Genomic DNA, 15,084 nt, shown 5'->3' with positions numbered 1-15,084 from the left:
GGGCAGCTAGAATCTGGAACCAACTTCCAAGAGAAGTGGTGCTGGCTCCTACCCTGGGGGTCTTTAAGAGGAGGTTAGATGAACACCTTGCTGTCGTTTGACCCCAGTAATCTTTCCCACCATGGCAGGGGGTGGACTAGGTGGTCTACTCAGGTCCCTTCCAACCCTAGAAACTATGAAACTACGAAACTGTGAAACATCAAGAACCACTGGTGGCAGGAGAAGACCACAGAGACCCAGATTTTTGATGATCAACATGACATGAGAAGCTTCTTTCAAGCAATAAAAGCCAGCTATAGGCCATGTTCCAATGGCCCAACTCCTCTGCAGTCCCAGGAAAGCTCCACCCTTCTCACTGATAGTGTATCCATTAAACAATGCTAGAAGAAGCACTTCAAGATTTTGCCCAACCATGAATCTGCGGTCTCAGCTCTACCATTGAGTTCATGCCTCAATACCCAGTAATAGAATTTCTTGCTGATATCCCCCATCCTTCAAGGAAGTGTGGTGTGCTGTCACTCAAACCAAGAACAATAACACACCAGAACGAGATGGCATTCCTACAGAGGTCTTCAAAGTTGGTGGGACAGCACTAGTGCAAAAACTTCACCAACTTCTCATCAAAATATGGTTTAATGAGGAAGACCCACCTGACTTTAAGAATGCCAACATTGTGACCATCTTCAAGAAAGTGGACAAGTCTGTGGGGGAAATACTGAGACATTGCCCTCCTCTCTACTGCCAGGAAGATTCTTACTTGCATCCTTCTGAATTGCCTACTCCCCCTTGCCAAAAATATCCTTCCAGAATCCCATGACAAATTACCCCCAACATGATTTTTATTGCAGGAGCTGCTTACATTCATTGACCTAACCAAGGGCTTTAACTCCATCAGTTATGAAGCCTTATGGAAGGTTTTGACTAGCTTTCATAGATTTCATAGACATTAGGGCTGGAAGGGATCGCAAAATATCATTGGGTCCAACCCCCTGCCCAAGGGGCAGGAAGTCAGCTAGGGTCAAAGGATCTAGTAACATAAGCATCCAATTGGTTTTTTTGAAAGTTTCCAGAGTAGGTGCTTGCACCACCTCTAAGGGAGTTTCTTCCAGGCTTTGGGGGCTCGGACAGTACAGAAGTTTTTCCTTATGTCCAGCCTAAAATGGTCTTGCAGGAATTTGTGACCATTGGACTGTGTCATCCCCCAGGGTGATATGGTGAACAGGTATTTCCCCAGATCCTAATGCACACCCCTGATGTACTTATAGGCTGCCACCATGCCAACCCTGAGTCTGCACTTCTCCAGGCTGAAGAGTCCCACAGACTCTTCACAAGACCTGTTCTCTTGCCCTCTGATCAGGCACATAGATGTCCTCTGGACTTTTTCAAGTTTTCCACATCCTTCCTAAATTGTATAGCCCAGAACTGGATGCACTACTTCAGCTGTGGCCTTACCAAGGCTGAATAAAGTGGGAGGATGATATCCTGGGTCTTGCTTGAGATGCATTGGTAGATGCAGGTCAGATTTTTGATCACTTGACCAGCTGCAGTATTGCATTGGTGGCTCATATTCATCTTGTGGTTAATCATAACCCCCAAGTCTGTTTCGGTCATGGTGCTAGCAAGTTTGTTGTCCACTGAAGTTCATCAGCATCCTCAGGCTACTCCATGACAGGGTGACTGCCACAGTCCTTTGCAATGGATAAGAGACAGCCTCATTTACCTGTTGTCAAGCCGAGCTGCATCATCACCCCAACCCTTTTCTTCATCTATCTTGCTATGATTTTGGTTCTTATCTGTGACCACCTTCATCCTGGAATTGGGGTTGAGTATCAAATGGATGGTCAGCTTTTCAACCTGTGATGCCTTCAGAGCAAAATGAAAGTTACCAAGATCAACATCACCGACCTTCAGTATGCTGATGATTGTGTTATCTTCGTGCACACTGAGACTGATCTGCAGTCCACTCTGGACCTTTTTACAGGAGCCTATCATTGCCCGAGACTCTCCCTTAATATTGGAAAGGCCAAGGTGCTCCATCAGCCCACCCCAGCAGAAGCTTTCCCCCTCCCCGCACAAATTACCATTGGTGGAGAACCCCTGGAAAACGTTGAGCATTTCCTATACCTTGGCAGCCACCTCTCCCAGTCAGTCAGTCTTGATGTAAAAATCAAACACTGGATTTGTGAATCCTTCAGAAAACTGCTTTGCTGTGTCTTGGCTGACTGAGATCTGCCGATGGAAACTAAAATCCTGGTCCACAATGCAGTGGTAATCTCCACACTCCTCTATGGGTTTGAGACCTGGACAACATATTGAAACCATCTTAAGCACCTGAAATTGTTCCATTAGTGTTGCCACTGGAAGATCCTTTCCGTTAGATGGGAAGATCACCGCGCCAATGCTAGCATCCTCTCTGCAGCTAACATAACCAACATTGAGGAAAAGATCATGAAACATCAACTCTGCTGGGCTGGCCACTGTATGTGGATGGCTGACACTCATCTCCTGAAGCAAGTCCTCTTCTCTCAACTCAGTTATGGTAAGAGGACTTGAAGAGGACAGAGGAAGTGCTACAAGGACAATGTGAAAGTACATCTTAAGAGGGGTGGCATCAACCTTACAAACTGGGAAGTGGTGGCTGGTAACAGGTCTCAATGGCCTTGTACCATACAACAAGCTACAGCCCACTTCAAAGAGAACCAACTTGCTCAGGAAGCCAAGAAATGGCAGAGGAGAAAGGAAAGCACATCCTGCCCATAAATTGTGCCCCCTGCCCAGGCATCACCTGTCAAATCTGTAGAAAAACTTGCAGACCACACATTGGACTCCTCAGCCACCTTAAAACTCACCAGTAATGCCCCATCCCACCAGCTGACATTATCCTCATATTGAGGGATAACCGACATCTAGCTAGTCACTCAGTGAGTAGAATACCCTTCTAAGACATGGGATGCTCAGGTTCCTTTTTGTTCCTTTTGTTTTTTGTTTGAAACTAATCTTCCATCTACCAAAATACAATCCCAACTACCAGGAAACAGGTATTCTGGGATCGAAACCATTCTACCTTGTATGGCATACTTAGATATTCTCTAGACTATTGGTTGGGAGGAAGAATCCTGTATTTCACTCCTTGCACCAAAGAGTATTTAAGTATTTTGTTCACCAGTGTTTACTGTAAAATATATAAACGGCCTCTGGAACATGGACTGGAACCCAGGACTCCCAACTTCAGCCATTACTAAGTTTCATATTCTTCAGCCCAATAAGTCTTTAAGCATTTGTTGAAAAATGACAGTTTTAAGAGGAAGACAGGGAGTCTGGTAATTACAGAGCCGAATTTCTTTTATCAGCAAGAGGTGGAAACTAATCCTCTCAGAATGTATTTCAAAGCAGCTAAGAACGCATGTGTTTACCTAAGGATAGTTTTTTGAGATAAGAAATCAGCAACTTACCAAGGCAGAGTTTTAAAAATGAACTTGTCTAAAAGTGAAGAAGGCTTTAAGATGTTTGACATTAACTGCATTTAGAAATAATAGCAAGGTAATTTTAGGTGACCAGAACAGAAAACATGTGATGTTAATTTGATCTTCTTAATTCTTCACAAAATAAATGCCTTGTTTAACTGATACTTTGGGTGGACGAAATCCACTCCTATGAGGAAAAACATAGCACATAAAAATTGGATCTTGTGAAATTATCCCTTTCCTAAAAAGTTGGTTATGTTTAACCTCCTTAATGACATGACCCAAAAAATACAATTACTGATAAAAAGACAACTCAACCTGGATTAGTCCATAGCATATTGTCAGAGATGGCTCCTGTAATTTTATCTTTGACACACATTCTCAGCCTTTTATCATTGCTGACGAATAGCTAATGAAATCCATTTGTCTGTCTGCTTGGGTGCTCTTTGCTATTTCACATAACTCTTGATGCAACACGAATGCCATTTTTCAGTCAGTGTGCTTGAAAGAAGGGACACCTCAAACACAAAATAATAGAAAAAATAGGTCTGGAGGGGACCTCAAGGGGCTACTACTCCCCACTATTCAAGGCAAGTTCATCTATTTCCAACTAGATGTAAAACATTCCAGGCATAGAATTTCAGAATTTTCTAGGTAATTTGTTCCAATGCTTAACTACAGTCAGATTAAAAAGGTCTTCCCCATATCTAGCCTAAATCTCCCTTGCTGCAATTTAAACTGATTATTTCTTGTTCCCATGTGGACACATGAACAATCAACTGCCATCCTCTTTATAACAACCCTAACTGTATTAACTGGAATGACCGCATCAACTGAACCCAGAAAAGCAATGGAATGGCTGATAGGATATGTTAATAAAGAGGTTTATGTAATAATGGCCAATTAGCATGGGTTTATGGGAAATGAACTTGATATAATTTTTAATAAGATCACAAGTTTGATGAAAAGGCAATAGTGTTGATGTAAATGAATGTCGGGTCTTCTATACTCCCCAGTTATGGCGGCAGCAATCTCTATACTACTATATTTATTTGAATAGATAACCCTGATTATAGGATGAATCCCCAATAATTTTATTCTATATATATACAATTTATAAACTAGTTATAATTTTCTAGGTATAGAATAATTTATTAGAGGTTTGCCTTGAATTTGTCCCCCTCCCACTGCTACACCAGGGAAAATAAATCAGGATGAGGGGAGGTAGCCTTTTGATTTCTGCTTCCTCACATGTTTTTCCTCTGACAGAACTTTTCTGTTCTTATTACTTTCACATCCTGATCTTCTTGAGAACATGGAAGTGAGGAGTCAATTTGAAAACAATAACCTTGAAATTAAACATGGCTGTAGCAACGGACATATAGTACCATTCAGTTACTTTATCCAGAATTGACACATTACCTTTTTAAAAAACTGCTGCAAACTTTAGCACAGGTACCTGTGAGAGAGAGAAGGAGCCACCAGGCTCCAAGACTTACAGGCTAATCAAAGGTTTAGCGGCCCCGGGTCCGCAGCCCCAAGGAGCCCGGCAGAGATTCCCCTTACCCAGGTGTGTCGAGAAGGGAGGGGCTAATAATTTCCCCGCCAGTATAAAGAAGAGCCCGGGACAGGCAGGAAGCAACAATGCAGAACCGGAAAGAGGAGGAGGTGCAGCAGCAGCAGCATGCCGGCACACGCTGCAGAGAACTCTAAAAGCAACGTCGAGTGCTGGTAGGAGCCTCTGGCAAAGAGCAAAACCCCTGTGTTTACCGCCGGGAGCTGGCTGAGCCCGGCATGAGAAGGGCACCGTAATAACCCTAATAGAGGGGCAGTATTGACTTTGGGGTACTGTAGTACATGTAATAGTGGCACAAGACAATAGTATAGACTTAAGCTGTTAAGAGACATTGTGGCAAGCTCTACAAAGGGCTCTCAGAGAAAGACAGAGAGAGAGCCAACAAGAGAGAGCAGTTTGATTTCAAGTGTCGCTTGAGACAGCTGGAGCAGCGACACAGGCCAGGAGAGCCTTCTCTATCTTCATGTTTTCTTTTTGACCTTTCTTTCGTTGTTTGTTTGAGAGGAACTGAGGACACGTGCCCAGACCAATTGGCTGGCCACCACCCAGTGGAACAGGTGAGGGTGTAGGGGTGGTGGAGCCCTCAAACTCGGGACCTCGCGGGACCTGGTGAGATTAATAATTGGACTACATGTATCTGAACCAACTCTCTTAACATCAAGTCGTGACAGGAGAAATATATGCATGTAAGATCCCCAAATATAGCTGATAACACCCTAGGCGGCATCCGTCAGGTCCACAGGGGATGGCGATACCTGACAGTACCCTATAAACGCATGTTTGAGCAGCTCTTTGGCACCTACTGGATGCATCTACACATCCAATTAGTGCACATGAATAAACTTTGGAGTCTATTGCTCTGAAGTTTTTTACTCTTGGGGACACCATTTGGATATGTGCCCAGGAACAATTAACTCCAGAGCAATCAGCTCTGGAGATTATTTATGCACAGCACTTGGAGCCCAGATGGAACAGCCCCAGCTGGGAGTGGCCCAGGGGGTCAGCCTGCATAGCCCAGGGCTACTCTGACTGGGTTCAATATGATGCAAAGGGGATGGCTGGGGCATGAGGGTGCTTCAGTGCAGGTCTAATTGTCAGGCATCCTCTGCACTGAAGCACCGTTATGCCCCAGACACTTGGGTCAGCATCTACAAGTGTACTGCCTTGCACAAAAAACCTTTGCAGCAGGGTAGTACTTGTATTTACAACTACTACCCTGCTTCAGAGTTTATTAGTTTCCTGTACCCTGTTAGGGGCACATGTCTAGACACTGAGCTGCTTAATGCAGAGCTAATTACTCACCCCCAACCCAGTAAACATCTTGTGTAGACAAGCCCAATTATGTGCACTATCATCCATGCATGATATTACTCCAAAGCCAAAGACTCATGGTTTACCCCACAATTCATTAGACTGGGTTCAAGAATCAATAGCATTTCAAGCCACAGTGACCCCACAGCTTGGCACTGCTCAGTATGTTTGTATACTCCAGATATGTCCCCACAAAGGATCCATGTGTTAATTAACCCCCACTCATGACTGGAACTGGGTGTTCTTGTCACAAGTCCTGGGATTTTCCAAAACATTATATGCAGATGAGACACAGAGCGACCTGGTCTGGCTTCACCTTATGGAGGTTGGTACATTAATCATATGTACCAGGTTGAGATAAGGTCTGACAGAGGGATTCTGGGTGACTTGTATGCAGTGTCATAGCTCACCATCTTTTGAAAAAGAGTCAGTGGTGAGGGGGACAGTACTTAATAGGCACTATCATACACCTTATTCAGATAGGCTTTATTAAACTATTCTTTAATAGTTAATAATGGTTAATAGTTAGTAGTGGTAGGTTCCCATTGCATTAAAAGGCTGATTTATGCCTTAAAGGCAGATAAAGGTCTCAGCAGAGCATCAGGGTATAAAGAATGGAGGAGGGAGACCCAAAGTTCAAAACAATGGCAATGGTGGCAAGTAAGCATAAGGTGGAAAAAGAGTTGAAGAGTGGAAATGAAGATCTGGAGACAGATGTAGAGAGGAAAAGGGTAAAGACAAAAGGAAGAAAAAAAGGTGATGGCAAGAGCAACAGTGGAGGCAGCAACAATGAGAGTGATGCCAGAAAGAAGACAGGAGCAAAGAAGAGAAGGAGACAGAGTGGGAGCAGCAGGACAAGGTACATCATGATGATGCCCCAGATTTTATTTGTTAGTTTGCATAGTTGATGCTCCTGCATTGCATTCCTGTGCAACTTGGGTAATTTGTTTAAGGCATGCATAGCATGGTTAGATGGTTCTGGAAGGCCTTTTCACCTTCTGCTCCAATTTCCAAAACTAAGCATGCACAGTATGATTGGGATTTTGGAGAGGAAGTGTGGAATGATTGATGTGTGGATGTTAGCTGGATGCCTGAGGTGACTGATAGTGTGATTGGATAGTGTACTCACTATCCAATCACAAGAAATGTACTGATGAATTGACTGACGGTGCAGATTTGGTACTGATTGGCTCAGACCAATGGGTTGACCATAAAAGGTTGAAGTTTCCTAAGACTGGGTCCTTTCTGTGACTGTCCTTCCCTGTTCCTGCTCTCCTTCGTGTGTGTGGGCTGATGTATGTTGGTGGAGGAAGTATGTGAGTGGGTCTGTAGATCAGTGGGTATGTAATTTGTGTCTGTAAAGTGCAGAGTGTGAGTCTGTGACTTCTTTTTTTTTTTTCCCAGAGTGCTTTGAGAGTTAGAGTGAATGTGAGTAATCATGGTTGCCCAACAATGAAGTAGCACAGTCCCACATGGCAGTGGGACTCAACTTCTATTCCTGAAGGGTTACTACTATGATTGCCTTAGTGGTATTTTATCAGTCTATGTTGTTTTGTTCCTCCTTGGTTGTTAAGTCCCTTCTCAATAATAACCAGTTTTTGTTTAGTGTGTGTGTAAATAATTTAACCAGCAAACCAAGCTGGGCTTTCAGTTTGTTCTGAAGAGCCCAAAGCCCAGAGCAAGACAGTTTGGGCCAACAAGTATCCATAGGATACATTCTATTCAGCCACCCCTTCTGTAAGAGAGGTAGTGCTGCCTGCTAGTTAACGGTCTCACCCTAATTAAAAATATGAATCAGTTGATTGAGACATGGCCCTCTCTGGTCAACAGGGTGAGAAACAGAGAATGGCAGGAGCACAATGGCAGGCTTGCCAATTAGGAGTGGCATGACTGCCAGAAGAGGCACCAAGAGAAGTTTTGAGAAGTGTGGAGGCTGAGGATAAAGGTGACTGTAGGCAGATGGGATCAATGATGACAGATGTGATTTTCTGGAAAAGATTCTGTTTGAGATTTTTGGAGGTGCAGGCAGAGCATCTCACCAGCCTGATTGCTTTCTCAAATCAAAAGACTTGGGAATTTACTTACTCAGATGGAGAATGGTATGAGAACTTTTGGAAGAAATATGCAGAGAAAAGTGGGAAGGAGGAATTAAGAGGAGCTTTTTCCCCATGCCAATTGAGAGGGATGGGACCCCATTTTGTATTTGTGTAAATATGGTAAGATAAAGTGTACTTGCTTTGTGTTCATGATTTGCTGGACTTGGAAAAAATACAGCTTTCATAGTGCAGCACTGTGCACAGAATTCTATTCCTTCCAGTTTGGCAGGTACATGCCCAAAGCATGTCTCAGGGGTCCTGGTTCCATCACTGAGTGGTACAAACAGATCCTTACACTTCTTGTGAGAAATTAGACATGGCACCACATAATATTTTGATTAAGAAATTACAGATTCTAAATCAACTTGGCATACATAAAATGGATTAAAACCAACTAGAAAAATAGATCTCAAAATGTAATTGTAAATGGTGAATAACTCGAGAGTGGATGTGTTGCAGAAGAGTTCTCATAGAGTCTAGTTCTGAGTGCTAAGTGAATTTATACACATACATATGTCTGCTCTGATGCACTGGAGATATGGCATGTCAGAGCAGGCTCAATTAACTGAGTCTGTGGAGCACACGCACCAGGTGCACCTGGTTCTGCATTGTGTACACTTGTATAAATGGTGAAATGAGTGTCAGTGCTGAGAAAATGATAGTGGTGTGCTTTTGAACTAAAACGCATCAAAGGTATATTAGTTCAAAAGTCCGCCCCTGCCACTTTCTCAGGGCTGCTACATTTAGCTATTTATACAAATGCATGCACCTGGCACTGTGGCACAAATATGCATACAAATTCCCCAAGAAATTTCAGGTTTTAATCCACAAGAAAACAAAACCACTAATAATGAAGTTTGTGGACAACACAAAAAAAATGAGGGAGTGGAAATCCCGCAGGTTCTGGGGGATCAGGGCAATTGAAGAAGAGACTGGCTACTTTCATTCTCTGCAGGACAAGACACCTGGTGGAGAAATGTGAAGGAATGCCCTGAAGCAGATGCTGGTGAGTGGAGGACAGTCACCTCAGGGACCAGAACTCTGGCCACAGAGATGGCTTCCCCAGTGCAGTTGGGGAACAAATATGAGGCTCTGGCTGCACTGGAGGAGTATGTGGTGGGGAAAGTGCACTGGAGGGGCCTGCTGCCATCATCAAGCGAGCTGCGGGCCAGCCAGGTAAGCAGAAGAACTTGTTGCAGGAGACTTCTTGCTGAGAAGAACAGATTAAACCATCTATTGTCTGGATCCCACAGCGTGCGAGGTCTGCTGCCTGCTCATAGCCAGGATCAGGGACCTCATGGTGAGAATACCTGACTTCATTTGGCCCTCGGACAGCTAGCCCATGGTCCTCATCCATGTGGGAACAAATTATGCAGCCAGGAATAGTCCAGACCATATCATGAGTGACTACACAGCTCTGGGGAGCAGGCTTAGGAAGATGAGGGCACAGGTGGTCTTTTCACTGATCCTTCTGGTCAGTGGTCACAGTAGGTATCGCATCACCTGTGTCAGATATGTCAACCCACAGCTCCGGAGCTGGTGCCATTGTACTGGTTTTGGCTCCCTGGACCATGATCTGTACTTCCATGCAAGGGACCTCCTGGGACGCGATGGGCTTCATCTCTCCACAAAAGGTAGAAGTCCTCTTTTTTCTTACAGGTTGTCTGACTTCCTACGTTGGGCTTTAAACTAAGTATGACAGGGGATGGGGAGGCAGGAGATAGTTTGTAGGTTGTAGACTCTCTCTGTGAGAGATGGATCAGTATACCCCAGGTAAGTATCAAGGGGCCCTTTAGGCATCAGAATAGGGGGGCACCAAAGTCACCATTTGGAGAGCTCAAGCACCTCTCCATTAATGCTAGGAGCATGGGGAACAAGCAGGAAGAACTTGCATTTTTGCTTGCAGATAATAACTTAGATTTAGTGGGGCTAACAGAAACTTGGTGGCACTCTACCCATGACTGGATGGTACATGTTGAGGGCTAAAGGTTGTACAGAAGGGACAGAGTAGGGAGGAAAGGGGGAGGGGTTGCTGTCTATGTGAAAGAGCATTATACATCTACCCTAATCAAAATGGGATCAGAAGAGGAGAAAGTTGAGGCATTGTGGGTTAGGATGCATGGAGGTTGAGGGGGGAAGGGACTTGGAGGGAGTCTGCTATAGACCTCCACACCAAGGGGAAAAGCTAGACTTGGAATTCTTGTGGCAGCTCTCAGAGGCCATACAGTCTAGGGACATGGTTGTCATGGGGGACCTAAACTGCCCTGACATCTGCTGGGAGGAGCAGTCAGCCAAATCCAACCATTCATGTAGGTTCTTAACCTGCATGCAGGACATTCACCTAGTACAAGAGGTATATGGTCCCACTAGACGGAATGCCTTACTGGACTTGGTGTTGACTATGGGGAAGGACTTGGTAAGGGAGCTGCAGATTCATCATCATCATCATCATCTTGGGGACAGTGACTACCAATCAATCCAATTCACCATACAGCATAGGGTGGGTAAGATAACTAGTAGCATAGAAGTGCTTGACTTCAGGAAGGCTAACTTCATTGTGCTTAGGAGTCCAGTCAATGCACTGCAGGATAAGAATATGGGCGAGATTGGGGGGGTCTAGGAAGGGTGGTGTAACAGGGAACCCTAACCCTGTCACCAGAAAGCAGGTCTGCCCCTTTAAGGCCAGAACATTTTGGGCATGGAGTACTGGTGAAGAAGGGGTTAACTGTTGAGCCTGGCCAGTTAGTTGGCTGACTGGAAGGGGCAGGACTAGTTTTTTTTTAAAAAACTTGGGCAGAACAGCAGTAAGGGGGGCAGCAGCTGAAGGGGAAAGAGTGCTTCCCGAGAGTTCACCAGAGAAGCTGGGTGAGCAGTCCAAAGGCAGGAACAACAGAAGCTGTGGGGAGACGTCCTTGCTGTGGTGCAGCTGCCTGTAGCCAATGGAAGGGAGCTAAGGCATGTACCCAGTGAACATAAGCTGACCTGCTGCTTTGCATGACCATATTGGTTGGTTTTTTTTTTTTTCTTTTTGGGGGGTTATTGAATAAGACCAGGGGAAGGAGGCCCCATTTTGGGGACCTACTACACAGTAGGGACCCTAGCGCTAGTGAGGGTGTGGCTTTTGGGGGCACAGACCCTGGTTTCATAGATTTCATAGACATTAGGGCTGGAAGGGACCTCAGGAGGTCATCGAGTCCAGCCCCCTGCCCAAAGGGTGCCTGAAAGTGCAATTTTTTTTTTTTTTTAAAGCCAGGGAGGTCTGGTGTACCTGGGGTGCAAATTTTTTTTTTGGGGGGGACTGAGAGGGTGCAAGTTCAGGGTTGCCCCCTGGTTTTGAACATATGACTCCCTGGCTGTGGGGCTGGTGCCCAGGCCTCTGGGCCAGGCAGGCTCTAAATTGGAGCAGGAAAGGGAGCTATGAGCCTCCAGACACTGGAAAAGGCTAGGGCCTCAGAGTTAAACCCTGTTTAGACGGGGAGGCCTAGCTGGAGGTGGGGGGAAAAAAAGGGGTCAGGCCCACATAGGTGAAAGGCCCCAACATACACAATACAATAGGCAGTCCCCTGCTCATAAGAACATCATCATAATAATTTCCATCAATACAGGGCATGAGAGTATAAGGAGGGACATAAGAACCCCAAAGAAGTCTCCAAGGGCACCCTATGTAAGGCACAGATTACCAGGAAGATGGTACTGGGTGGGGGAGGGGGGTGACCTGTTACTTTGGTGCATTGGCTGGGAAGTTTCTCATGGTAACGTGTACCCTGAGACAATGGTTGACCCAAATGAAAGAAAGAACCTTTGGGCCCAAGAAGAAGACAAGAAGGACGGGACCAACATCTTGGATTTAAAGGCACAACAACTGGGGTTGGAACTCATGTGCCAAGTGTTCCAGGGTCTGCAGAAACAAGCAGAAAGACAACGGGCATTGCTAGAGAAGATGGTGAGGAACATACTGACAAACCAAACTCCCCCTGGGGACATTTGTGGGTATGGTGTCAGGATTTACCGGGAGCCGAGAGAGGAACGGCCCACACTGACTGTAGGTGTTAGGCTTGAGGGACAGAAAACCTAGGCTATGTTAAATTCCGGTTCATCACGCATGATAGTGCAGAGAGACATCTTACCAAGAGGAGAGAGGGAAGTGGCAGACCAGATCATCATTCAATGTTTGTGCGGGGAGGCGCAAAGATGAGACTGAGTGGGTCACTTTGCAAGTGGGTGAGAAAGTATGATGAATGCTGTTTGGAGTGGCTGAGCACTTACCCTACCCAATGATGCTGAGATGTGACTGGTCAGAGCTTCTGACAGTCATAGCTCAGGTACACAGTTTGAGAGGGGTGAGGAAAAATGGAGGTACCCCACAATGCTAACCTAGTCACAGTAGAGGGAAAGCCTCTGAGGAGAATTCAGGGGCAGGAGAAGGCCCCATCTGGGGAAAAGACCATGCAAGACAGAGAGGACTGAGGTGGTCCTTGGGGATGATCCTACAACAGGCATTCACCAGTGAGCCTGAATTACCTCTATCAGATGAAGAAGCAGAACAGGAGGTGGATGTGGCACATCTGTTGGAGGATGAACATTTCAGACTTGAACAGAGCAGAGAGGAAGGATTTTGATATGCCTTCCAGGAACACCTAGCCCAGTGGAAGGGGAAAGTGCTGAGACCACACCTGATGCAACCCACCCCGCCATTTGAGGTGAGGAACGATCTTCTATATAGAGTTGAATGAGGCAAACATGGGGAAGAGGAAGTAGTACAATTGCTGGTGCCCTGGTGATACCGAAAGGCCCTGCGGAAAGTGATACATGAACTCTCCATGGGTGGACATTTGGGGTGAGAGAAGACCGAGGCTCACATTAGAGGAAGATTTTTTTGGCCAGGATTAATATGGGAAGTAGCCAAGTACTGTGCATCTTGCTCCGTGTGCCAAAAAGTAAACCCCAGTCATCTTCCAAGAGCCCCATTAGTACCGCTACCATTGGTGGAAGTCCCCTTTGAGAGGGTGGCTGTGGATATTGTAGAGTCACTGCCAAAAAGCAATGCAGGGCACCAATTTATTTTGGTCCTCCTGGACTATGCAACAAGGTATCTGGAGGCTGTACCTATGCGGATGGTGTCCACACCCAAGGTGGTAGAAGAATTATTGAAAATATTCTCTAGAGTGGGGCTCCCTACAGAACTGTTGACAGACCAAGGGGCTAACTTGACATCTCATGTGTTCGAGGGAGTGAGCAAAACACTGGGAATCAAACACCTAAAGACCACATTATACCACCCCCGAACTGACGGACTAGTGGAGTGATTTAACAGGCCCTTGAAACCAGATGCTGAAAAAGTCTGTGTTAAAGAGTCCCCAGAAGTGGGACCAGATGCTACCACCCTTGTTGTTTGCAATAAGAGTGGCACCCCAGGCCTCAACAGGCTTTCCCCCCTTCAAACTGTTATATGGGTGGCAACCAAAAGGAATTCTTGATTTGGTTAAAGAAAGTCGGGAAGAACAACAAAGTAAAGACCAGAACCTAGTTCAATACATGATACAACTGGGAAAAAGCGTGGAGTCAGCATGGAGGGAAGCTTTAGGAAATCTGTGGAAGGTCCAAGAGAGATAAGCAACCCATTACAATTGAGGAACTTGAGAAAGGAAGTTTGAATTGGGAGAGTAAGCTACTAGTGCGATGGCAAGGCCCTTATGAAATAATACGCCAAATATGGCCTGTAGATTTTGAGGTGTATCAACCAGACAAGCAAAAGAAAAAACAGATATGCCACATTAACATGCTGAAGTCATGGCAAGAAAGAGAGTGCCTGTACTTGGCCCTCCAACCAGAACCCAAACAAGGATCCTCCCTGAGGGAGAAGGAAAGGGGTTGTGAAGTGGAAGTGGCTCCCCAAATCTCAGAAGAGCAGAGATGGCAGGCAAGGGAACTAGAGAGAATATGCAGACATGTTTCAAGAGGTCCCTGGGGAGGATCAGGGTATGATGCATTAAATAAGGACCCCACCAGGCCAGGTGATCTGCGAGAACTGGAGGTGAATCCCACGACAACTCCAAGGCCCGATAAAAGAGGAACTTGGGATGATGTTACAGAAAGGCATAATACAAGAGTCCCAAAGCGAGTGGCACAGTCCCATTGTGGCTGTGCCGAAACCAGATGGAAAAATTAGGCTCTGTATTGACTTCTGAAAGGTAAAAGCAGTGACCAAGTTTGATGCTTATTCAATGCTGAGGGTGGACGAAATGGTGGAGAACATGGGGCAAGCTAGCTATATCTCCACTTTCGATCTAACAAAAGGCTACTGGCAGGTCCCCTTAGCACCCAAAAACCATGAAAAAACAATCTTTGCCATATCATGGGGCCTATTCCATTTCCAACCCATGCCATTCGGGTTGCATGGAGCTGCTGTGACATTTCAGCGGCTAATGGACAGAGTCCTGGCTCTGCATCGGGGTTACGCTGCGATGTATATTGATGACATTGTTGTGTATACCACAGATTGGTCAGGGCATTTAACAGCACTGCAGGCAGGACTTAAGGAAGGTGGGATTAACCACTAACCCAAGGAAGTATACGACTGGAAAGCAAGAAACATGGTACCTTGGGTTCCAGGTAGGAAGTGGGAAGGTACGACCAC

The 15,084-nt window shown here is 45.6% G+C and overlaps 1 long non-coding RNA gene across 1 annotated transcript in view; it reads left to right on the top strand.

The window, feature by feature from the left end:
• Positions 1-14,764, top strand: part of LOC109312215 — a 14,887-nt gene extending 123 nt beyond the window's left edge. Inside the window, exons 2-3 of the long non-coding RNA XR_002101746.1 lie at positions 6,709-6,713; positions 14,657-14,764. This is a non-coding gene — a long non-coding RNA (uncharacterized LOC109312215). The remainder of the gene's footprint in view (positions 1-6,708; positions 6,714-14,656) is intronic.
• The last annotated feature ends 320 nt before the right edge of the window (positions 14,765-15,084 follow it).

Source organism: Crocodylus porosus, unplaced genomic scaffold (genome assembly GCF_001723895.1).
Source record: "Crocodylus porosus isolate Cpor-Errol unplaced genomic scaffold, CroPor_comp1, whole genome shotgun sequence".
In the NCBI taxonomy this organism is placed as follows: domain Eukaryota; kingdom Metazoa; phylum Chordata; order Crocodylia; family Crocodylidae; genus Crocodylus; species Crocodylus porosus.
Note: the sequence above shows the minus strand (reverse complement) of the source record. Positions and strands in the feature narration are given on the sequence as shown.